This window comes from Macrobrachium nipponense, chromosome 27 (assembly GCF_015104395.2).
Source record: "Macrobrachium nipponense isolate FS-2020 chromosome 27, ASM1510439v2, whole genome shotgun sequence".
NCBI lineage: Eukaryota > Metazoa > Arthropoda > Malacostraca > Decapoda > Palaemonidae > Macrobrachium > Macrobrachium nipponense.
The window spans coordinates 590138-613589 of record NC_087216.1 but is presented as its reverse complement, the minus strand read 5'-3'; the positions used below and the strand labels follow the sequence as shown (position 1 = coordinate 613589).

General features: G+C 38.5%; 1 protein-coding gene and 1 pseudogene across 2 annotated transcripts in view; both read left to right on the top strand.

The window, feature by feature from the left end:
- Window positions 1-6115: 6115 nt before the first annotated feature.
- The window catches only part of LOC135200753 (mucin-2-like), a 194280-nt gene continuing 176943 nt past the window's right edge, over window positions 6116-23452 (top strand). The window contains exons 1-2 of one of the 2 annotated variants that reach the window (XR_010311347.1): window positions 6116-7270; window positions 9207-10241. The gene's annotated coding sequence lies outside the window, so the exon portion shown is untranslated. Of the gene's footprint in view, window positions 7271-9206; window positions 10242-23452 lie in introns of those variants that run through there. The other variant, XM_064229359.1, reaches the window with a different exon arrangement.
- LOC135200481 (compound eye opsin BCRH2-like) lies at window positions 12879-16569 on the top strand (annotated as a pseudogene).

Sequence of the window (23452 nt, the reverse complement as noted above, 5' to 3'; positions counted from 1 at the left end):
CGAACTGTGTAAATTCAGATCAGCGTCATTTACAATACATATTTATTTCCAGACTTTCTGCGGAACCCCTGTGATGAAGAAATGAGGAACCCCAGGGTTCCACTGAACTCTGTGGGAATTCTCTTGCCACACACACTTGTACTACGCCGCAAAGGTCATCCATACCGGTTAAAACCCGGGGTGGGGTCACTATCTCACCCACATTTGTTTATTTAAACTGGAAAAGATATAAAGAAAGAGACAAGTAATACACTGGTTAAACAAAAGATACTGGAACTAGGCAACAAACAGTGGAACGCAATAAAAAAAGGACAAACAAACTGAGAGAGCCCAATGCAAAAAGTCCTGGAGTAAAGGAAAATGACAGAAATATAAAAATTCAAGAAATTGGAAATCAAAACTGAGATGCAAGTAATGATGGAAAGTAGATTGAAACTTACAAGCGGAATATTTAGTGAATTTGAACTCTGAATCAAATTGATGACCATTAAGGAGGAATAACGGATGCTAATTCAGCAATAAATTCTCCTATAGTGCTACATTAAGCTTTACCAATATCAACAATGAACAATTATATTGAAAGGGGCACAGAAACTAGTAAATAGAATATTTCACCAATTACCCTCACATAAATGCTGATACCATGGACTCTTTATGAAGGCATACATATTTCAACACAAGAGCCCTTTGATTTCAATACCTTCCCCGACTACTTGATATTCTTGGCAATGTTAATTGGTTACAATATACAGGTTCTCAATATTATTTGATATAACTATTTATTCCTTTGAGTTGAGTTGAATATAGAATTTAAGCCAAAGGCCTAGCACTGGGACCTTTGAGGTCATTCAGCGCTGTATTGACAGTAAAAGGTTTGAAAGGTGTAACAGCAGGAAAACCTTGCAGTTGCACTACGAAACAATTGTTTTGAGAGGGTGGAAAGTGAGATGAAGAAAGAGAATATGAGAGGAGGTACAGTTAAAGGAACGAAAGTGGTTGCAGCTTGGGGCTGAAGGCACGCTGCAAAGAACCTTAAGTAATGGCTATAGTGCATCGCATGAGGTCCACTGACATTTATTCCTATGGTCTGGTTCCTGAACCATGCATTTATTTACAGACTTCGGCGCCTGACGGTATTTTTCACTCAATTCTATTTGTGCACTGTATTTCACTTGAACAGAATAGTATCCACGATCTTTGCACACACAACTCTAAGAGCCCTTTAAGTCAGGATATCTATGATTTCCTTACCTACATAATTACACAATTAGGTAATTTAGTTGTCTTCACACTTGCCACAGTTAATTCACTATCTGTCACACGGATACAGTAAGATACGATTGGCAGTCGTAAAAAGTCTCGGACGGTCGTTTTAAAAGACGTCGCAAGTGTCACTGGTGGTAACGGTTAATCGCAAGGGGGAAATGGGTCACAAGGAGGCATTCTACCCGGCAAAAACATCCTGGCAGCGACTGATTTGGTCGCTGGCAATCCCAGGCAATCTTAAATCAGTCGCCAGTAAAATCAAGCCATTGTGACCAAAAACAGGTCATATGACCATAGTCGCGAGAAAATTGATTGTGGAAACGTAGCATGATTGAATTTAAATGAATATAGAATTTAGGCCAAAGACCAGGCACTTGGACCTACGAGGTCATCCTGCGCTGAAACGGAAATTGACCGTAAAAGGTTTGAAAGGTGTAACAGGAGGAAAACCTCGCAGCTGCACTATGTATAAATTGTTAGGAGAGGGTGGAAAGTAAGATGGAAGAAAGAGAATATGAAAAGAGGTACAGTAAAAAGAACCAAGACGTAGCATGATACTCATGGATCAGTCGCGCCACAAGTCGCACATGTCGTGCGACAGTCTTACCCAAGTCTCAGGGGATCATTTAAGTAGCTTTGCAAATTGTGACAACAATTCCTTTTTTATATGAAACAACAAAGTAGAAGATCTTCGAGCAATCGAGTTTTTTCTTAGAGCATATAGTGCTGAACGGTGTGATTGGTATTCTTAGCGAAGGCCCATGAAGCACCAGCCCCCGGCACATGAAACCTCAACCCCAGTCCATGAAATTTTTCTGTACAGCTCCCAGTTGGCACCTATACCGGGCCAGAACGCATATTCATGGCTAAACTTTGATCATAATTTAAATAATTAAAAAACTACCTGGGGCTAGAGGGCTGCAATTTGAAAGCTAAAATCGTAACGACCAATTGTTTACGGTGAAGGCTGCATCTCAGTGTGCACTGAATTTCACTTGTAGGTTACGAACTGCCGATCCGAATTTGTTTAGGGGAAGTCCACTCCCACAAAATATTTTTATTTTTCCAGAGACAAACTGGCACTACACATTTGTTGCGTGCACCAGGGCAAAACAGACTACCAGGACAACTCATTCCCGAAAAATTTATATCAGAGTACTCATACCTAGGCAACTGATATCTAGGACAACATAGGACAAACTCATAACAGGTATGAAGTGATGAGGTTTAATTCTGAAAAGAAAAATCAAGAATTACAACAATAAATATTAAAAGAAAAACTTCATTTTGGGGGCGGGGCGACAATGAAAACCAAAATCATTAAAGACTGTCAGTATTATAAAAAGTATTTACTAGAACTGAGACTTAGTGCAGATTATATGCCACAGTTTAAAAAAGACATTTTCTGGCAAGAATCATACTTTTCAAGTAAAGTTGCCAGTCGCTTGTTGCACCTCTTTGGTAAACTCCGGTTTTGAAGTTATTTCTGCCCCGCCCCAAAACCAAAAATCCCCTCCAAATTTTAGCGATTTATAAATTTCTAGATATCAGGGTATTGGTATGTAATTGAATTTTGTGAGGCAATATGAAAACCTTCAAGGCTACTATTATTAGCTCTGTTCATACCAGTTTTTGAAGTCCTCTCTGGAAATATTCCATAATATTCAGGGTTGCCGTTTTGAGGAATTTCGTCTATTAGTGTGGCTTTCTGGTGGCATCTGGCAACCCTCGCTGGCTTTTCCGACCACAGACCACGGCACTGAAGAAAAAAAAATCTTCACTTTGCCTTTTTTGTATGTTTATTTTTATATAAAAAATAAAGATATAAAACATATCCTGCTTATTTATACAAATGAATCTTATTGAAATCCTTTATTTTTCTTGATCAAAAATACTCTATATTAAGCTAGTGACGTGTTAGTTTTTCTAACATCACGGAAAATAATTCTACATCGGAAAATACGCATTATAACCATTAAATCATAAATAAAGTAAAAAAAAAAAAAATCAGATGAACTGCATATACACTGCTAAAGCCAATGTTGTGAAGAAAAAAAATGGCATCACTGTTTCCATATTTTCTTTATATTAGAATATTAAAGCCAGACGACGTCCTTCTAGTAGAGCCTCTTCCTTTTTATTTTTTCGAATCCTATATAAGTCACTGCAGAATACGATACAAATTCTCATGGCAAACTATTGTCGTCAGAAAAGTTTCTTCGTGTGCAACAGTAACATCAGTCACTGGTAAAAGAGCAAGTGCTGTTAAGCACTTTATCTCTGTACTTTATCTTTGTACGAGTTGCTTCATCTGTATTGTATGGGTAGAGGTTCCGAGTAATATGAAATGAACAACCAGTTACGTTTACGTCAGGAAATCTTAAAATAAAGTTGTTTCATGGGGCTTTTTCGAAGACCTTCTTATAGCTTTTAGGATGAATACCAGGGTGAAGAGTAAACTAACTGAGAAAACAACCGATTAGTTATAAAGTTGCTTGCCGCTTGTTGGGTAAGAAAGCGAAAACCACGAGGTACATTCATTCAAATTACCCATTTGAACTGCTGATTGTATATAAACTGGTCATATGCAAATGGCACAAACTTGAAATATCCATCGCCAGCCCAATCACGAATTTTAACAAGATCATCCAGGCCCTGTTGATGAGACGAAAACCAGCATCATATTGCAAAATGTCCTTGGCTCAAATTTGCAGTACAGTAACGAGATATTAAAACCAAATCTTTCTGATGGAATAGGGGGAGCACCACTATTCTGCTGTCGCCGCCGACGAATACTTCGTGGTAAATTTTGATGTTACTGCAGTCCAGCCAGCGCCTCATCTTGTAGAGAGGAACATTCTGCCACAATCAAAATTTTCGAGGTCTCTTGCGATGACAATGCTTGGCCTTTCGAGGGCAATTCTCGATTTCACTTTATCCACCAGGACTGTGAAAGTGCACCCCTGTTGAAGATACTATTTCTAAAAGGTCCTCCTCGGCCACCGTCTGAATGAGCACTCTGCACAGCTTTACTTCACATAGCCTTACTTTTTCTTTATTCGTAGCCCTAGACCCATGTGTTGTACTGTCATATAGCTTCGTAGCCCTAGACCCATGTATTGTGCTGTCATATCGCTCCGTAATCTGTTATATGAATTAAAGAATTCTGCCACTATTTCTAATAGCAGACTAATAAAACATTTTTACCAGATTACTGTAGGAATTTTCATTGCTCTGGGTTGGCTAACATGTAATAACCTTTTCTCTTTATCTTTTTACGACCCCCACCCCCCTTTTCCCCCCTTTTTTTTGTAACGAGAATACTAAGAAGTTGATTGAGAGAGAAGAGAGAGAGAGAGACGAGAGAGAGAGAGAGATTTGAGAGAGAGGAGAGAGAGAGAGAGAGAGAGAATATTACGTTGCGTGGGAAAAAGGAATTGGTAATTATCTGAAGCTGATTTGACGGATTTCCATCGCAAACTTACAGATTGTTTTGCTTTATTTCTGTATTTTCCATTAATGATCATAAAAAGAGTGTCTTGCATAGCCTGAAAAATAGGGACGATACCCTAAGCGCACAGTAAAGATACCTAAATATTTTATGTTTCATCACGACGTGGTAACAACACATTATGAGGACTCAGGACTGTTACGAAACCAAAACGTCAACAGACTACTTGTTCTTAATTTACTGATCCTTTTAGGGCCTGTGATTTATGTATAGTCACTATTGAATTTAATTTCCACTTGCAACTCCCTTATCCTTTTTCTATCTTTTTTTATTTATTTTTTTTTTTGGATCGGGCTGCCAAGCTGCCAATTATCAGCACTATTTTCTAAATGTAACTCAAAGGTATATGATCAAATCATATATGCCCTGTACTATACAAATGAGAGAATCCTTCTTCAAACTTGAGCCAACCGCTAGGCTAACAAAAGCAAAGTACATTTTTTTCATCTGCCTTTTGAATCATGGCAATCGATGAACTCCTATTAATTCAGTGTCATGCCTCGCAGCTACCGTGTTTTCCCCAATCATTGAACTGTGCTGTTCCTGCCGCGGTCTTCTTAAGTATTACGGCAGTTTGTGTCTAACATTGGATGTGCAGGTTTCACAAGACAATCTTCGAGGAATCAGTGTTCGACAAACCAGCCTCAATACGAGAACGTCAAAGTGTGATAAAATACTGCATGCATAAGTGAAAATTGTGCAAACAAGGGATTCACAAGACCTGATACCGGTTTTTTTTTAGGTCCACTTGGTATTTTCTTAGAATAAAAAATTGTCAAACCATATCCAGGATATCTCCCAAGGCTCCCACTAACAGCGAGAAGGGGTTCAAAGGCTACTTATTTAAAAAAAAAAAATTGTTTTTGTTGCTTATCTTTAGGGGACATGTAACGAATGGAGTCGAGACAGAGTCCTGAAGTGGTGGAAACCATCAAAAAGGAAGGCTCCGAGGACGATTCTGCAGAGACCATCAGAGTAAATCCCAAGGAGCCTCTCCAGAATGACAATAACCGTCAAAATAAATCTAATGCCCAGAGACATCTGAGGGCTATTCCACGAAACGTAGATTGTTCAAGTGTACAAGTTGCTTTAGGTGACCCTGTGAGAAATGCAGCTTGCCTTCATCGACAAGAATCGTCATCAAAGGATGGAGAAACGTCCAATTGTTGTAAAAACTGTGAGCCATCTGCGGGAACATCAAATTATGATGATTCCAGTAACAAGAAAAATTCTACTGAATGTTCAAATAACAATGGTGATAATTATTCCAGCTCAGCTGTTGCTGACATTTGGTCAAATTTATTTAGAGCCGCCTCCAAATCAAGATCATGGTTTCACTGCAAAAGCAGTGCCTACTGCAGAACAAATTGAAGGCGGTGACCAGATAAATCATGTTAAAGTAGTTAGTGAAGCAAGAAGTCGAGTTCCTTGTGGCTCTAGCAACTATAAAGATAATCACACGAGGGAAATGAATGATGCAAAGTACAAAGAAGGTTGTCAAAGTGGTGATTATAACAGAATAAATCAGTGTCCAAGTTCTTCTAGGTCTTTAGTTTCATCCTACAATCAAAATAGTGCCTCAGTAATTAACATTAGTGCATCATCCTGTTCGGAGATAAGCAGATCCCCATCAACCATCTCCTTAAATAGTCCTGCGGCCATGGTTCGGAAGATGGAAATCCACCTTTTGTAAGCTCATGCAGTTCTGAAGCAAGCAATGTAGCCACTCAGAGAAGGGAGTGAAAGATTATCACCATCTGGATACCGCAATGCAGGCCCTTCTTTGGGGAACGGGGCGCAAAGAGCACCAAGAGTTTTTCATATCCAACCCATTCAGTTAAACCCCCCACCAATTAAACCCATAAAGTGTACGTGCCAGTATCGTTCACCATTCTTGAAGTTAAGTCCACCTTGCTATTTTTGCTCTACTACAGACCGACCTCCGAAATACAGAGAAACAGATGGTTTTGACTGGCGAAGAGCCAAGGGCAGATTGCTCTGCGTGGTTAAGACTCTTGGAAAGAAAAACCGTATACAACAAGATGCTTCATCGTCTAGTGACTTTTGCGAAATGAATGATATTCCATTTACTATTAGTGATGGAAGGATGCAGGGGCCATCAAACAATAATCACGGAGAATCTCTGCCCTCCCAATGCAATTCTAGTAATTTATCAGTAGCATCACATGAGTCCCAGATCCACACAGATGACATTCAGAGAGCAGAGGTCAGTATTACTGAATCAGCTGATGACAGATGTCCACAGCAAAGAAGAATTGGCAGCCTTTCTGGGAATAATAACGGAAGCTTAGCCTTAAGGACCGTGTCATCAGATCCACCACCATACTTCATGGGAGGCACAAGAATACCCCCACCTTACTCCCCTCCCACTCCATCCTCATTTCCCCAATACGCTGCAAGTGAGAGCTGGTCGTCAAATTTTCACTGGCAACATGAATATGACTTTACGCAAGTGGAGTTTGGTAGAAACTGGTAATTTGTTTCTAGGTTTCTGTTTCAGCTACTTAATCAGTTATTGCAGTACGCATCAATTTTGCAGTTCTTGTTACCACTACTACTAATAATAATTAACACCATCATAAAGATTGTGTTTGAAGCAGAATGGTTAAATCGCCGACATTGTTATCACAAGGCAAGGCGTTATCCACTATTGATATTCCTCAGCTGTCGTGTACACTTGGATTTTCAACCTTTTTCCCTTTCTCCTTATGTTGATGCATTTAGGCAATATGACAACGAGCACATTTATGAAATTTTTCAATCTTGCTACCAAACTTAGGACCAGGTAGCCGGTAACTGATTGGACTGTTTCTATATAAATTATCTTAAAAAATGAATTAAGACTACTGGCAACAATGAAACAAATTGAGCTTCCTTATATGAAGTAACTGTACTAAACACTACGTTACTAGGATTATAGTTTGGCAGCAAGATGATACACATCCCAGAAAACGTCCTTGAATGATAATGCCTTAAGCTGTGCCTATGTATTTTCAGGCAATTAACTACGAGAAAATGCAAGCGTTCCCCAATTTTCAGTAGCAACTTATTCGCTCTTGTCCGTTTCAACAGCTGTGCCACAACATCTCTCACAATTTTACTTAATTGTCATATAAAAGTAGTTTCACATTTTGCAGATGGTACGAGCTTCATTTTCCGGATGCTTGCATAATCCTTACGCTCACTGTTGTCTGTACACGATGTAGCATTCATTTTTTTTATGTCTATACTCTGCCCAAGCTTTTTTTACCTGTTGCCTATGCACGTCCATGCTTTAAAATTCCGCTAACAAAATTGACTGCTGGTGGCGGTATGACAAAAACACTATTGCTTCCAGCCATAACGTGATAAAAGTGCGTACATTATAAAAAGGAGTGCTTTTACCAGACTTAAATTCACGCATGTACTGGCAATGCACTTCGAGTACTTTGTGGTCATGATTTTTCATTTGTAGTATTAAAGTTTGATATATCTGTGTAATCGACTTCCTTGCTGAAAGAAAGCGAGAAAATATATAGGCCATTTTCATCTCAGAGTTATCTGTGCTGTATATTAAATTAAATAATAAACCTTCATTTCTCCATCTCCAGGTACTGTACGTAAGTAACAGTAGGTCGCTTCCTATGGCATAATCTTAAGCTTCATTGATTATTCTTTGATCTCAAGAGTCACCCATGCAATTTTATTTTATTTCATTTCATTACAGAATAAAATTCTGAACAAAATAAAAATGAGAGCTGTTATCCTGAGATAATGAAACCAAACCGTAATGGCAGAGTTTTAATTGGTCATAGAAATGATTACGATCACTTCTTATCTGCATGCTCATTAATATCTTGATTATTCCAATAGCAAAGCTACCTTATAAATGATACAAGAAAACTAGCAGCTGTTTCAACACCAAATCTTCTGTCTTGAATTAAGTACTGAAGTCAGAATATCATGTTTATGTTAATGATAATTCAACAATTGCCTTTTAATATAAAATTACTTTTCACTACGACTAATGCTTTAGGACAACTGGGACGGGACGCCACCACATCTTAACCAACTATTATTATTATTATTATTATTATTATTATTATTATTATATTATTATATTATTATTATTATTATTATTATTATTATTATTGATTATTATTATTAGTATTATTATTCAGAAGATGAAACTTATTCATATGGAACAAGCCCAAGGGGCCATTGACTTGAAATTCAAGCTTCCAAAGAATATGGTGTTCATTAGGATGAAGAAAGACGAGGTAACGGGAAATGCAGAAAGAAGAGACCCCACTTATAAAGAAGAAAAAAATTAACAAATAGATCAAATTGTATCATAATACAAGAATATAGTCGTAGGGTAGTAATGCATTGCACCTTCGCTTGAACTGTTCAAACTCTGATTCCACAGCCGATGTAACATCATCTACTCCTTCCTGCTGGGGACAATCACACCGGTGGTCATCTTCGGGACGGATCCTCCTGTCCCTCTCCTGTCCTGCGCCATCATCTTCTTCACCTTCCTGGTGTATATGCCCCTTCTCTGGTTTCTGGAGAACTTCGTCCGGTGGCGCCCCTGGGGTTCTCTTCAGGAGAGGATGGCTGTGTTCGCTGCAAGGTGTCCTCCGCGTCCACTAGATTGATTGTTACACAAAGCCAGTGCTTTAGTACTTCAGGAGGAAAGCGATAGACTAAAAATCCCAAACTCCAAATTATATCTGTTACAGGGAATACGTGAAATCAGGGATTTCACGCTAGGGAAAATGTGAAATGACCAATTCGCTCACGAACATTCGACCCTTGAGAGCTAGAGTAGCCTAGTACTAAAAGAGGCGAAACAATGATTCTTTTACACAGTTTCACAGTGTTTGGCACTAGCACCTTGGGAGATGCATCTGATCCCCCAAAAGAAAACCAAGGGGCTATTATTAAACACAGCGAAACACATTTGACGCCCAAGGGCTAGTACTAAACAGGGCGAAAGAGTGCAACGGAATAACTATTTCGCCGTGTTTAGTACTAGCTCTCGGGGATCAAATGTTCCAAAGAGAATTAAGCCATTTCACTTATTCCCTGGGGATTTCGTGACATCCCCGATTTCACATATTCCCTGTAAGTTATATACCGCAGAGTAGTAAAATAAAAAAAAACAGCAAAGGAGATGGGAGAATGGGCAAAAATTAAATAAGAATTATACTTTTCTTTTGCTCTTTGTAAATTTCTTCTCAGACTGATTATTCATTTCAGTTAGGCTATTAGTGTTTTCAACTTTAATGTTTACAAGCATTCTGCAATTTTATGTTTCACTGAAATAACTTTTTTCTATCCTCAATGTACATTTCCACTTTAAACTGATTTTAAACTTGTAAAATCAGTTGTTTTCTATAGTTGTTTGTTTTGCTGTAACTGTTCGTAACTCTGATTAAGAAAAAGACTGATTCGTGTGCGTGTATATATATATATATTAATATATATATATATATATATATATGTATATATTATATATATGTATGTGTGTGTGTGTGTATTTAATAACAGGCCTTATTTAAAAAGGATGGATTTAAACCGACAGTCATTCTGAAAAGTTTGGTAAACCTTGAAACCAAAAAAAAATCTCAGTTTGATACCATCTTATTTAAACGATATCCTGTTATTAACTGTATTAAAGCACAGAATAATCATGCAAATGATCAAGTTTAATATATATATATATATATATAATATATATATTACTTGTATATATATAATATATTATGTATAATATTTTTTACTTTATATAAATATGCATATACATATATATAATGTGTATAATCAATATCCTCCTTGCAACAAATCTTTCGAAATAAGTGTGCCTTTTATTAACACTCTCTTCCATAAAACCAGAATCGACGGACAAAGACTTAAATATACATGGGGTATGTTTGAAATAACAGAAACAATAAATATAAATCTGCTACTACGCAGTAGGATGTGGGAATAGTCGTAGCTCTCCTTATCGAAACGGACCTTGGACACCTTTGAGTTTTTCCGATATATACTTGTCTCTTCCCCTTGCATTTCCTCACAATTAGAAAGCCACTGTACCCTATCGGTTCCTTCATGGCGATAGATGGCGGTGGTTGTCTTCCCTTGTCTAGACCGTGCTCAGCCGCTATACCCTATCGGTTCCTTCATGGCGATAAACGGCGGTGGTTGTCTTCTCTTGTCTAGACCGTGCTCACAATTAGTCAGCCAATATACCCTATTGGTTCCTTCATGGCGATAGATGGCGGTGGTTGTTTTCCTTTGTCTAGACCGTGTTCACAATCAGTCAGCCGCTATACCCTACTGGTTCCTTCATGGCGATAGATGGCGGTGGTTGTCTTCCCTTGTCTAGACTGTGCTCGCCTCACAATTAGTCAGCCGCTATACCCTATCGTTTCCTTCATGGCGATAGATGGCGGTGGTTGTCTTCCCTTGTCTAGACCGTGCTCAAAATTAGTCAGCCACTATACCCTATTGGTTCCTTCATGGCTATAGATGGCGGTAGTTGTTTTCCTTTGTCTAGACCGTGCTCACAATTAGTCAGCCACTATACCCTATTGGTTCCTTCATGGCGATAGATGGCGGTGTTTGTCTTCCCTTGTCTAGACCGTGCTCACAATTAGTCAGCCGCTATACCCTATCGGTTCCTTCATGGCGATAGATGGCGGTGGTTGTTTTCCTTTTTCTAGACTGTGCTCACAATTAGTCAGCCACTATACCCTATTGGTTCCTTCATGGCGATAGATGACAGCGGTTTTTTCCTTTCTCTAGACAGTGCTCACAATTAGTCAGCCACTATACCCTATCGGTTCCTTCATGGCGATAGATGACGGTGGTTGTCTTCCCTTTTCTAGACCGTGCTCACAAATAGTCAGCCACTATACTCTATCGGTTCCTCATGGCTACAGATGGCGGTGGTTGTCCCTACGTTGCCAAATGTCTTCTCCGGAGTTTTAAAGGCCGACCATTATGTTGTACACCTTTTAACCCGTGGGTCTGTTATTGTCTCCAGGGAGCCATATACTTCTGGGTGATCCCTCGTGCCTCAGAATTTCCTTAGAAAATCTTTCCACTCTTCCAAGTCTCTGTATTTCTATAGGCCTGTTGAACTTCCGCACATTTAATTTACTTGTTTTTGTGTTCATTTACCTACGTATATTTGTAAATTCCAAGCTTGCAGAAGCTCTCCCACTTGTTGATACTTTATATAATATATATAATATATATATATCTATATATATATATATATATATATATATATATATATATATATATATATATATATATATATACATATATATATATATATATATATATATATATATATATATATATATATATCAGCTACAATGTCCTTTAATATCTAATTCGCTCTACCTCGGAATTAATATATTTTCATATATGCTTAACCGAAGGGGAATTTTTTCTCGATAATCGACTTGCCTGGACCTGAGCGCGAACCCATGGAGCCTTTCAAATCCAGGAACGTCAGTGAAGCTTTTACCTACTACACCACCGCAAGAGGTGGTGTAGTAGGTAAAAGCTTCACTGACGTTCCTGGATTTGAAAGGCTCCATGGGTTCGCGCCCAGGTCCAGGCAAGTCTATTATCGAGAAAAAAATAACCGAAGGGGAATTTTTTTTCTCGATAATCGACCTTGCCTGGACCTGAGCGCGAACCCATGGAGCCTTTCAATCCAGGAACGTCAGTGAGCTTTTACCTACTACACCACCGCAAGAGGTGGTAGTATTAGGTAAAAGCTTCACTGACGTTCCTGGATTTGAAAGGCTCCATGGGTTCGCGCCCAGGTCCAGGCAAGTCTATTATCGAGAAAAAATTCCCCTTCGTTTAAGCATATATGTAAATATATTAATTCCGAGGTAGAGCGAATTAGATATTAAAGGACATTGTAGCTCAATATATGTATATGAATCACGGAAATGTGATGACAGATATATATATATATATATATATATATAAAGAGAGAGAGAGAGAGAGAGAGAGAGAGAGAGAGAGAGAGAGAGAGAGAGAGAGAGAGGCATAAATATACATAAATTATACAAGTGCAATTATCGGCAGCTATTCAATTTATCATCTATATAATATTATATTATAGACCTTCGTTTCTTTCCATTAAGAGTATTCATAACATTTTTCTATTCTTATATCTTCATAAGGGTTTGTCAAAACAAATAGATGATTACTTGGGTCATGAATGTCATATAGTGATAATAATAATAGACAAGAATGTCAAGGCTATATTATATACATGATATTACGGAACGTTATATGTACAAAACTTTTGAGTAACAATTCTTTATTTATATAAGTAAATTAATTTTGGGAACTGAAAAAAAATCTGCCTTAAGAATGGTACCAGCCCAGCATGAAGGACGATTAAGAGAGTTCCTTTTCTTTTTGCCCTGAGGTCAACTTCACACCTGAGATAAGAACTATGAGAGCTGGAATTTTTATTATTATTTTTTTTTTCCACGTTTAAGAAGAAACGAGGGCTTTTCATAATAGGCAAAAAATAAATCAGAAACCAATTATATCTGCGTTCTATAACTTATGCTACCTTCAAATACCTTACAACAGGAGTGGGAATATTTGATTTGGCATCGCCGGTCACCGCCGATGCCCTACCCATTTTCACCAACAAGGAAACGATAGGGTATAGGCTTCCATCCCCAAGGAGACAACCTTTGTGTAGGTTCGAAAGCCATACAAGTTTATCTCCATCTTAGGAGATTATCTACCATATTTTCCTTCAACGAATTTTGAGACGAGGAGAGAGTCTGGAGAAACCCTGTCTTTCGTAACCGGCGCGTAATTGGGTGATGCTTCCAATAAATAGAGGGGCTGCCGAGCTACGGATCGCACTTTGGCTTACCTCCGCTTCGGAGAAAACGACTGGTCAAGGCGACAACGACGGGCAGCAACGACACCCAGACCTTCTCAGCAACTTCTCTCTCCTCTGACGCATATTGCAAAGCAGGTCTCGATAACTAGCCGTCTCCACCAGCGCTACGAAGAGCACATCAAAAATGGCCCAGTTCCACAATGTCTCCGGCTTCCTGCCATTCAAGGGATCTGATTACGACTTTGGATACCCTTCAGGAGTTTCACTGATGGACTTGGTTCCAGATAACGTAAGACCTATGATACACGACCACTGGAGCAAATTCCCTCCGGTCAACCCAATGTGGCATTATCTTCTGGCGGGTATTTACATGATCCTTGGTTTCTCTCTTTCTTTGGTAATGGTATCGTCATGTACCTCTTCTTGACGAAAAAGAGTCTCCGATCTCCCGCCAACATGTTTGTCGTCAACCTTTCATTCAGCGACTTCATGATGATGGCAAGCCAGTTCCCCATGTTGTCATGAACTGTTTGGGTGGTGGGTACTGGACCCTTGGACCGTTTGCTTGCCAACTCCACCCGCTTTACTGGTTCTGTGTTTGGCCTTTGCTCTTTGTTAACACTGGTGGCCATTGGCTACGATCGCTACTGTGTCATCGTAAAGGCTTTTGATGGCGGCCACATGACATCTGGAAAGGCCTTCTCCTCATCCTCTGTGCTGGGCCTATGCCATCGCCGTTTCCATCTGGCCCTTATTCGGCTGGAATGCTTACATTCCAGAGGGAATCCTCACTTCATGCAGCTTTGATTACATCACTCAGGACTGGAATAAGAAATCCTTCGGCCTTTTCCTCTTCATCTTCTGCTACTGCATCCCAGTCAGCATCATCATCTTCGTCTATGTCCAGATTGTCAACGCAATTCGTGCTCACGAAAAAGCTCTCCGAGCCCAGGCTAGAAGAAAATGAACGTCGAGAACTTGCGTTCAAATGCCGACGCCAACAAGCAGAGCGCCGAGGTCAGAATCGCCAAAGTTGCCGTCGCCAATGTCTTCTTGTGGCTCCTCACTGGACCCCTTACGCATATGTTGTTATGAAGGTAAGTCACTTTCGGCATATTCATTTTTTTTCAACATATGTACGAATATTGAATTACGCCTCATTTGCTGATGGAACACTTGTCCATCTATTGTAGGCTTCTATGGCACCTTCACTATGTAAGAAATCCTATACTCGAAAAAACTCTTAACCATTAAGCTCAACAAATAGCAGCAATAGTAGCATACAGATTTTACATAAAGCTATGAATATGATTAACGACATGTAACGATGTTATCTAACTAGTTTATCAAAGAACCTTGTAGATCAAATGTCATCAGAATAGTGGCATAAAGTATATAATCCCTCATAAAATAAGGTAGCTAATTACTGTATTATCATGTGGTGTGTATTTTTTCATAAAACTATGAAACCTTTGTATCCATAGGATTAACAAACATATAACGATGATCATTCAGCTAATTTATCTAAGTACCTTGTAGATCAAATGTCATCATAATAGTGGCATAAGTATCCAATTGACAGTTTCTTATAATCTGTCATAAAATAAGGCAGCTAATTACTGTCTTATCATGTGTGCAATGATTTACTTTACACATAAAAATATATTGATGTCCACCAGGGTCTCTACGGAAACTACCAGGAAGACCTGACTCCCCTAGTGTCAGCCCTGCCAGGCCTGATCGCCAAGACGGCCTCAGTCTACAACCCTATAATGTTCGCTATTTCGCATCCCAAGTTCCGTCTGGCCCTCCAGGAGGCATGGCCTTGGTTCTGCGTCCACGAACCAAAGGACGATGAACTCCAAATCTTCCAAGACAGAATCAGAAGCACCAAATAGGAAGGAAGTGTTCACTCCACGATGTCAAATAAAGGAAAGCACATATCGAACGGCTAATCGGATCGACCCGATTTGCTCAAAAATATTTACAAAGAAAAAAAAAAAAAAACGAATCTCCCTTGCATATCTATATTTAAAAAAAAAAAAAAAGAGATAGTTGTAATAAAAACTACCTTTTTTATTTTTATACTTGCTTATCAAATTACCGATGTGAAAACTATATTTCGTCAACGAAAAAATATTATACTAAGGTAAAACAAACGCACTTGACACAGATGCATATCAGAAAATTTATCATACACAAGAGCAATTTGTCTTATATTTTAAGTAAGCGGCTATTATGTTTTCTCTAATTAAAACTGAAGTAACAATCAGATTGATACTATATGAATTACGGAAAACCAATTAACAATGTCAGCTTGGTAACATGATTACAGGTATTAAGATTAATATATATATATTATATATATATATATATGATATATATATATATATATATATATGGATGTATGTTTGTTTGTATGTATGTATGTATGCATGTATGTGTATGTGCCACATACACTTTGAAAGGCATTGAGTAATTTCAACCAAACTTGATATAGTAGATATTACTTACAATCTGAAAAAGAATACTGTCGGGTAAGGCATCACTGGCACCAAAGAGTTTGATTTGTGAGAAAGGGTGAAATGTAGAATAACCGAAAGCAACAGATATTAATGTCTATTCCTTAGTTTTCGATGTCGCTGAGGTAAATAGTGACACTACCTATGCCTATCAAGTTCAAGTTCCCCGATTGTAAGTGAGGTTGAGAATAGGGTGACATGTAAAAATAATAGAAAATGACATAGTTTTTGAGGTCCATTGAGAAAAATAGTGACTCTCCTAATGCCCTTTGATTGCAAGTTCAGCCCCGATAGGAAGGAGGGATGAGAATCGGGTGACATATAAAGATAACCCGAAAAGACCGATATTTGTGTCTAAACCATAGTTTTTTTGAGGTCGTTGGGATGAACAGAGACACACCCAATATCCTCTAAGTAACCATTTCCGATAGGAATGGGAGGTAAGAATTGGTGAAATATAAAGGTAAAATGTACTGGCCAATGTAACTGAAGCAACTGTTTTACAGGAATAAGAGAAGAGAGAGAGAGAGAGAGAGAGAGAGAGAGAGAGAGAGTTTTCCCAGGCAGTGCTGAGCCTGGTCAGCAAGTGTATACCTATATATATATATATATATATATATATATATATATATATATATATGTGTGTGTGTGTGTGTGTGTGTGTGTGTGTGTGTGTGTTTACAATGTAAATATATATATATATATATATATATATATATATATATATATATTATATATACACACAAAGACAAATGAGCGTTTTGATGTTCTTGGCAGCTCAAAACTCTTACCTCAGTCCAGACAAACTGGTTCCTTGCAGGGAGTGACAGAAAGAGATTAGAATAGAACATAGAATTTAGGCCAAGGGTCTAAATTCTATGTTCATTCAGCACTGAAACGGAAGTTTGACAGGTACAAAAGGGTGGCTGAAAGGTGTAATAGGAGGAAATCCTCGCAGTTGCTCTATGAATCAATTGTTAAGAGAGTGTGAAAAGTCAGATGAATAAAAAAGAAAATGAACAGAAGATGAAAGAAAGGGGGCTGCAGCTAGAGGCTTGAAGGGGCAACTGCAAAGAACCACCTAGGTAATGCCTACAGTGCGCCGCACGAGAGACAGAAATTCCCGGCATCAAATGATTTATAAACTTACAATTTGGTATGGAAAAAGTTCTAAAGCAACAATTTACACTTCGAATTGAGTCAGAGAACGGGAAAGTGAAATATACATCTGTTGTTTTCCTCTTCTTTAGTGGCAGAAGCCATCCGTAAAATTTGTTTCCACAGTGACATACTTGACGAAGAAAGGCGCCATCATCAATTTCTCAGCAAATGCAGTGGTGTAATACGGCACCAAGGAAAGTGACTTAAAAGAATTCTATGCCACGTTCACTGAACATGCAGTTGCAAAAATGTCGGAGAATCACAAAATACTATCGGATGCTGCACCAAAAGTCAATTATTGCAAGAAATGTATTTTCTGGAAAATCCTGCCATACAGTAACTATAGAGGAATTAGACTTCGCTTGTACACGTACTTTGCGTTCCCAATATCAACTGCCTTGTCGTCGTCATATTGTAGCTTTAGTTCGTTATCAGAAAGAAGACATCAAAAGGCTTCTTCCATCAAACTGCCGTTGGCAAAATGTAACTCTTGTCATCCCACACCAAACTTATTTAAGCCAAAGTTCACTTGTACACTTCGGAGCCAGAGCAAGCCTTATATTATTATTATTATTTTTTTTTTTTTTTTTTGCTCTATCGCAGTCCTCCAATTCGACTGGGTGGTATTTATAGTGTGGGGTTCCGGGTTGCATCCTGCCTCCTTAGGAGTCCATCACTTTTCTTACTATGTTTGCCGTTTCTAGGATCACACTCTTCTGCATGAGTCCTGGAGCTACTTCAGCCTCTAGTTTTTCTAGATTCCTTTTCAGGGATCTTGGGATCGTGCCTAGTGCTCCTATGATTATGGGTACGTTTTCCACTGGCATATCCCATATTCTTCTTATTTCTATTTTCAGATCTTGATACTTATCCATTTTTTTCCCTCTCTTTCTCTTCACTCTGGTGTCCCAAGGTATTGCGACATCAATGAGTGATACTTTCTTCTTGACTTTTTGTAAGGTCTATTTGCAGTATCACCCTATCCGTTCTGATACCATAGTCCCAGAGGATCTTTGGCTGATCGTTTTCTATCACTCCCTCTGATTGGTGCTCGTACCACTTATTACTGCAAGGTAGCTGATGTTTCTTGCACAGGCTCCAGTGGAGGGCTTTTGCCACTGAATCATGCCTCTTTTTGTACTGGTTCTGTGCAAGTGCCGGGCATTCGCTTGCTATGTGGTTTATGGTTTCATTTTTCGTATTGCACTTCCTACATATGGGAGAGATGTTATTTCCGTCTATCGTTCTTTGAATATATCTGGTTCTTAGGGCCTGATCTTGTGCCGCTGTTATCATTCCTTCAGTTTCCTTCTTTAGCTCTCCCCTCTGTAGCCATTGTCATGTGTCATCGCTGGCTAGTTCTTTAGTCTGTCTCATGTATTGTCCGTGCATTGGTTTGTTGTGCCAGTCCTCTGTTCTGTCTGTCATTCTCCTGTCTCTGTATATTCCTGGGTCTTCGTCTACTTTTATTAGTCCTTCTCCCCATGCACTCTTTAGCCACTCGTCTTCACTGGTTTTCAGATATTGCCCCAGTGCTCTGTTTTCGATGTTGACGCAGTCCTCTATACTAGCAGCCTCTCCCTCCTTCCTTTCGTGTTATGTATAGTCTGTCCGTATTTGCTCTTGGGTGTAGTGCTTTGTGTACTGTCATATGCTTCCTGGTTTTCTGATCTATGCTGCGGAGTTCTGCCTTCGTCCATTCCACTATTCCTGCGCTGTATCTGATTACTGGCACTGCCCATGTGTTTATGGCTTTTATCATATTTCCGACGTTGAGTTTTGACTTGAGTATCGCCTTGAGTCTCTGCATATATTCTTTCCTGATCGTGTCCTTCATCTCTTGGTGTTTTATATCCCCTCCTTCCATATTCCCAGGTATTTGTATCCTGTCTCATCTATGCGTTTGATGTTGCTCCCATCTGGTAGCTTTATCCCTTCAGTTCTCGTTACTTTTGCCTTTTGTATGTTGACTAAGGCGCATTTTTCATCATTCCAAACTCCATCCTGATGTCCCCAGATACAATCCTTACAGTGTGGATTAGGGTATCTATTTCCTTGATGCTCTTACCATACAGCTTGATGTCGAACATGAACATCAGATGGTTGATTCTCTTGCCTCTTTTCTTGAGTTTGTACCCGGCATCCATCTTCTGTAGTACTTTTGCCATGGGAATCATGGCTACTACGAAGAGTAGTGGGGACAGTGAGTCGCCCTGGAAGATCCCTCTCCTGATATTAACCTCTGCTAGTCTTTTTCCAGAGCTTGTAAGCATTGTATTCCAGTTGCGCATTGTATTTTTGAGGAAGCTGATGGTGTTTTCCTATGCCCCATATATTTTCAGGCATTCTATTAGCCATGTGTGTGGTATTATGTCGAAGGCTTTCTTATAGTATATCCATGCCATGCTTAGGTTGGTTTTCCTTCTCCTACTGTTCTTCATTACCATTTTGTCTATCAGGAGCTGGTCTTTGGTGCCCCTACACTTCCTTCTGCAGCCTTTCTGTTGGTGGGGGATGGTGTTTGTCTCCTCTAGGTAATTGTATAGCCTTTCACTGATGATACCCGTTAGTAACTTCCACATTATTGGTAGGCAGGTGATAGGCCTGTAGTTACTGGCTATATTTCCCTTACTCTTGTCTTTTTGTACTAAGGATGTTCTTCCTGTGGTCATCCATTTGGGTGCATGGTGATTTGAGATACAATGCTGGAGTCGTTCTGCTATTCGTGGGTGTAGGGCCTTGAAGTTTTTGAGCCAGTATCCATGGACTTCATCAGGACCTGGGGCTTTCCAGTTTGGCATTTTCTTTAGTTGGTGTCTGACTGTGTCTGTCGTGATCTCTGTGAATCTTTGTTTTATTCTCCCTGTTTCTTCTTCCTTGACTTCCTGGAACCATGTTGCATGTTTGTTGTGTGATACCGGATTGCTCCATATGTTTTCCCAGAGTCTCATACTTGGTTCGGCTTCAGGAATTTCTGGGTGGTTGTCTTCCCCTCTTAGTTGGCTGTATAGTCTTTTCTGGTTGGTTCCGAATAGTTTGTTCTGTTGGTATCCCTTATTATTATTATTATTATTATTATTATTATTATTATTATTATTATTATTATTATTATTATTATTATTATTATTAATTATTATTATTATCATTATTCTTTGTCTACAAAACATTACATATGTTGTAATACCATATTAACATTTAGTTTGCACAAAACAGTGGTTTTTAATCTATAACAATAACTCATTTCACCAATACATTATAAAACATTTTGGCCAATAAAAGGAAAATATTCTCATACATAATATCTAGCTACTAATCAGACATCACAAAAAGCCCCTCAAACATCAACACCAAAATAAAAGATAACCTCTATTTTATTTACCTATTTGTTTATTTTTTTAAACCTCACAGTCATTTATTCATCATAAATCTTTAACACTTCAAATATAAAATGACACAGGTCAATTAAATTATTTTCCTTTCCAAACAGTGCATCAATGTTTCGTATAGTTTAGATTTCTAAATTTCTGCCTCTTTGTTTGTTCTTGACCTTGGACATTCAGTTAAAACTTGTGCGTCGTTACACCACATCAACTGAGAAAAAAGGATTCTCAGTCAAGAATCTTCAGCGCTTGATATCCGTCTTAACAACTTGTGGTGTAACGACGCATTGAGAACGATTGGAATCGCTGAAACAAATTGTTAGTTCCCGGGAAAATAACGAAAAAAATTGAAGTCTGTCGCCCTTATCAAAACGCTCTTAGTAAATCTATAACACAGTTAGCAGAAGAGTTTGCAACTAGGATTCAGGACCTTCCTTCGTCACCAAATAATGACCATGGCCCCATTCAGAGACCTTAGCCCCTTCATCAGTATTTGGCACGAGATCGCCAGAAAAAAAACACTGCCTCTCCAAGATGGGACCATAACTATCTCTCAACAAATACTAAAAATGAACGCTCAACGAAGGAATAAAAACAATAGGGCGATCTATTTCTAATTCTGAAAAACGGAGGACCAGAAGCAAATTTGGGGAAGAAAGCAGTCAACAAATTAACAAAGATTTGGCCAAACATGCTATAAAATGAATAAAGATGTATACATCTCATTTGAATGAAAATGGAGTAAAATGTTTGCCTTGTGTGAACTAATTGCAACTAAATTCTTTCGTTTTCATCACTGTGTTATTATCCCATTGTCATAAAAAATCGTTTTTAATGAGTTTTATTAACGATTCACCCACCCACACACACACACACACACACACACACATATATATTGTAAAGGAATATTGATTTATTGAATGTAAAATTGCAGAAAAGGTTGAAAATTGATATTTGCATAGAAAAAAAAGTGTGTACACTAGACAACAGATGGCAGTAGCGCTTGGCGTAGGCGGTAGTCGCCAAGGATAATGTACCGAAAACAATGATATTTGGTCCATGGATGTCTAGCGTGAGTCTGGTATATAAAGGCCCAAAACGACGATTTTCGTTGGAGCTGAAACAAACAAGTGATTATAATAGTGTATCAAGTTTTGAGGAATATATGGTAATGTACTGTTTTATCCATTTGGACGTTTCTTGTGTGATGTAACGTTGGTTGCCACTAACTTTTTGATGTTACAGTGAATTATATGTTGTGTTGATGTAAAGCTTTGTGACTTGCGTATTATACTGTAAAATGCAGTGATTAATGATTAGTAGTCTTGATGAAGTGCTGTATAGCGAGTCTTTGCTTTTGTGTAAAGCGTCCGTAATTTGTTTAATGTTCTGTTTGTGACTTTAATTTCCTTACTAGTTGTTATTAAAGTACATTTTAAGTTATAGTGAGTTGTCACTGTTTCCTGATATATTCTCCTCGTAAATCCTTACCGTAGAGAGAGATTTTTTTTTTTTTATGTTACATGGGGGCCTGTCAAACGAAACCCGAACGTATCCCTACTCAGTTTTTGCTCATTCTATCGAACGAAAGTCAAACATATCCATACTCATTGTTTACTCATTCTATCGAACGAAACCCGAACGTATCCTTATTAATTGTTGCTTTCTTCATGTCGAACGTATTCGACCATAACTTGACGTATCCCTACTGTTAATTGCTTTTCAGTACTTCCATGTACTTTAGAGAGGGGGGAGAGTTGTGATAGTGTTAGTGCTATATTTGTCTTGCTGTGTTATTTTGAGCAGGTTATTAAAGATGTTTGATTTGAAAGTTTTCTTACGTAGTCCTAGTGGTGAAAAGTTAGAAGGTATAACTAAAATAGACTGGATTGTTCTAGCTAGGTACTATAATGTAGAAGTATCAGAATCTGCAAGGAAGCAAGAAATCTCAAATAAAGTAAGTGAGGCGCTAATGACTTTAGGCATTTTGTCTGATAAGGAAGGGTTGTTGTTACTAATGAGTGTTGGGAAGGGCAAGAAACTGATAGCCAGCAAAGCGCAAGTGAGAATAATACAGAGGGTAGTGCAAGTGAAGAGGAAGGTGCCAAAGCCGTACGTGAAAAAACCAAGTCACGCAAGGTTAAACCAAAAAAGTCCAAACTTTTTTATGAAGGGATGAGTGTTGAGCAGATGCAGATTCATTTGCAAATAGTTAGATTAGAGAATGAGAAAGCTGTTGAACTAAAGAAGTTAGAAAATGAGAGAGCTGAAAAGGTTAGGAAGATAGAAGCTGAGAAAGAGGTTGAGCAAAAGAAGATTGAAGTTGAGCAAAAGAGGATAGAGCTAGAGATGAAGAAATTTGAAGTAGAAGAAAAGTCCAGAGAAATACCAAAATCTTTTAGAATAGACAATGCAGTAAAAAGTGTACCAATTTTTGTTGAAATAGTGGATGCATTTTTTTTACAATTTGAGAAAGTGGCAGAACAGCGTGAATGGCCGAGAACGTCATGGAGCACGTTGGTTCAAACCTCCTTTCGAGGAAAGGCTAGGGAAGTATTTGCTGCCTTATCTTTAGATGATTCCAAGGATTATGAGAGAGTTAAATCTGAAGTTTTGAAGGCTTATGAATGGGTGCCAGAGAGGTATAGAGAGAAGTTCAGAAGCTGGATAAAAAAGAGACATTCGTACTCATATGGAGTATGCACGG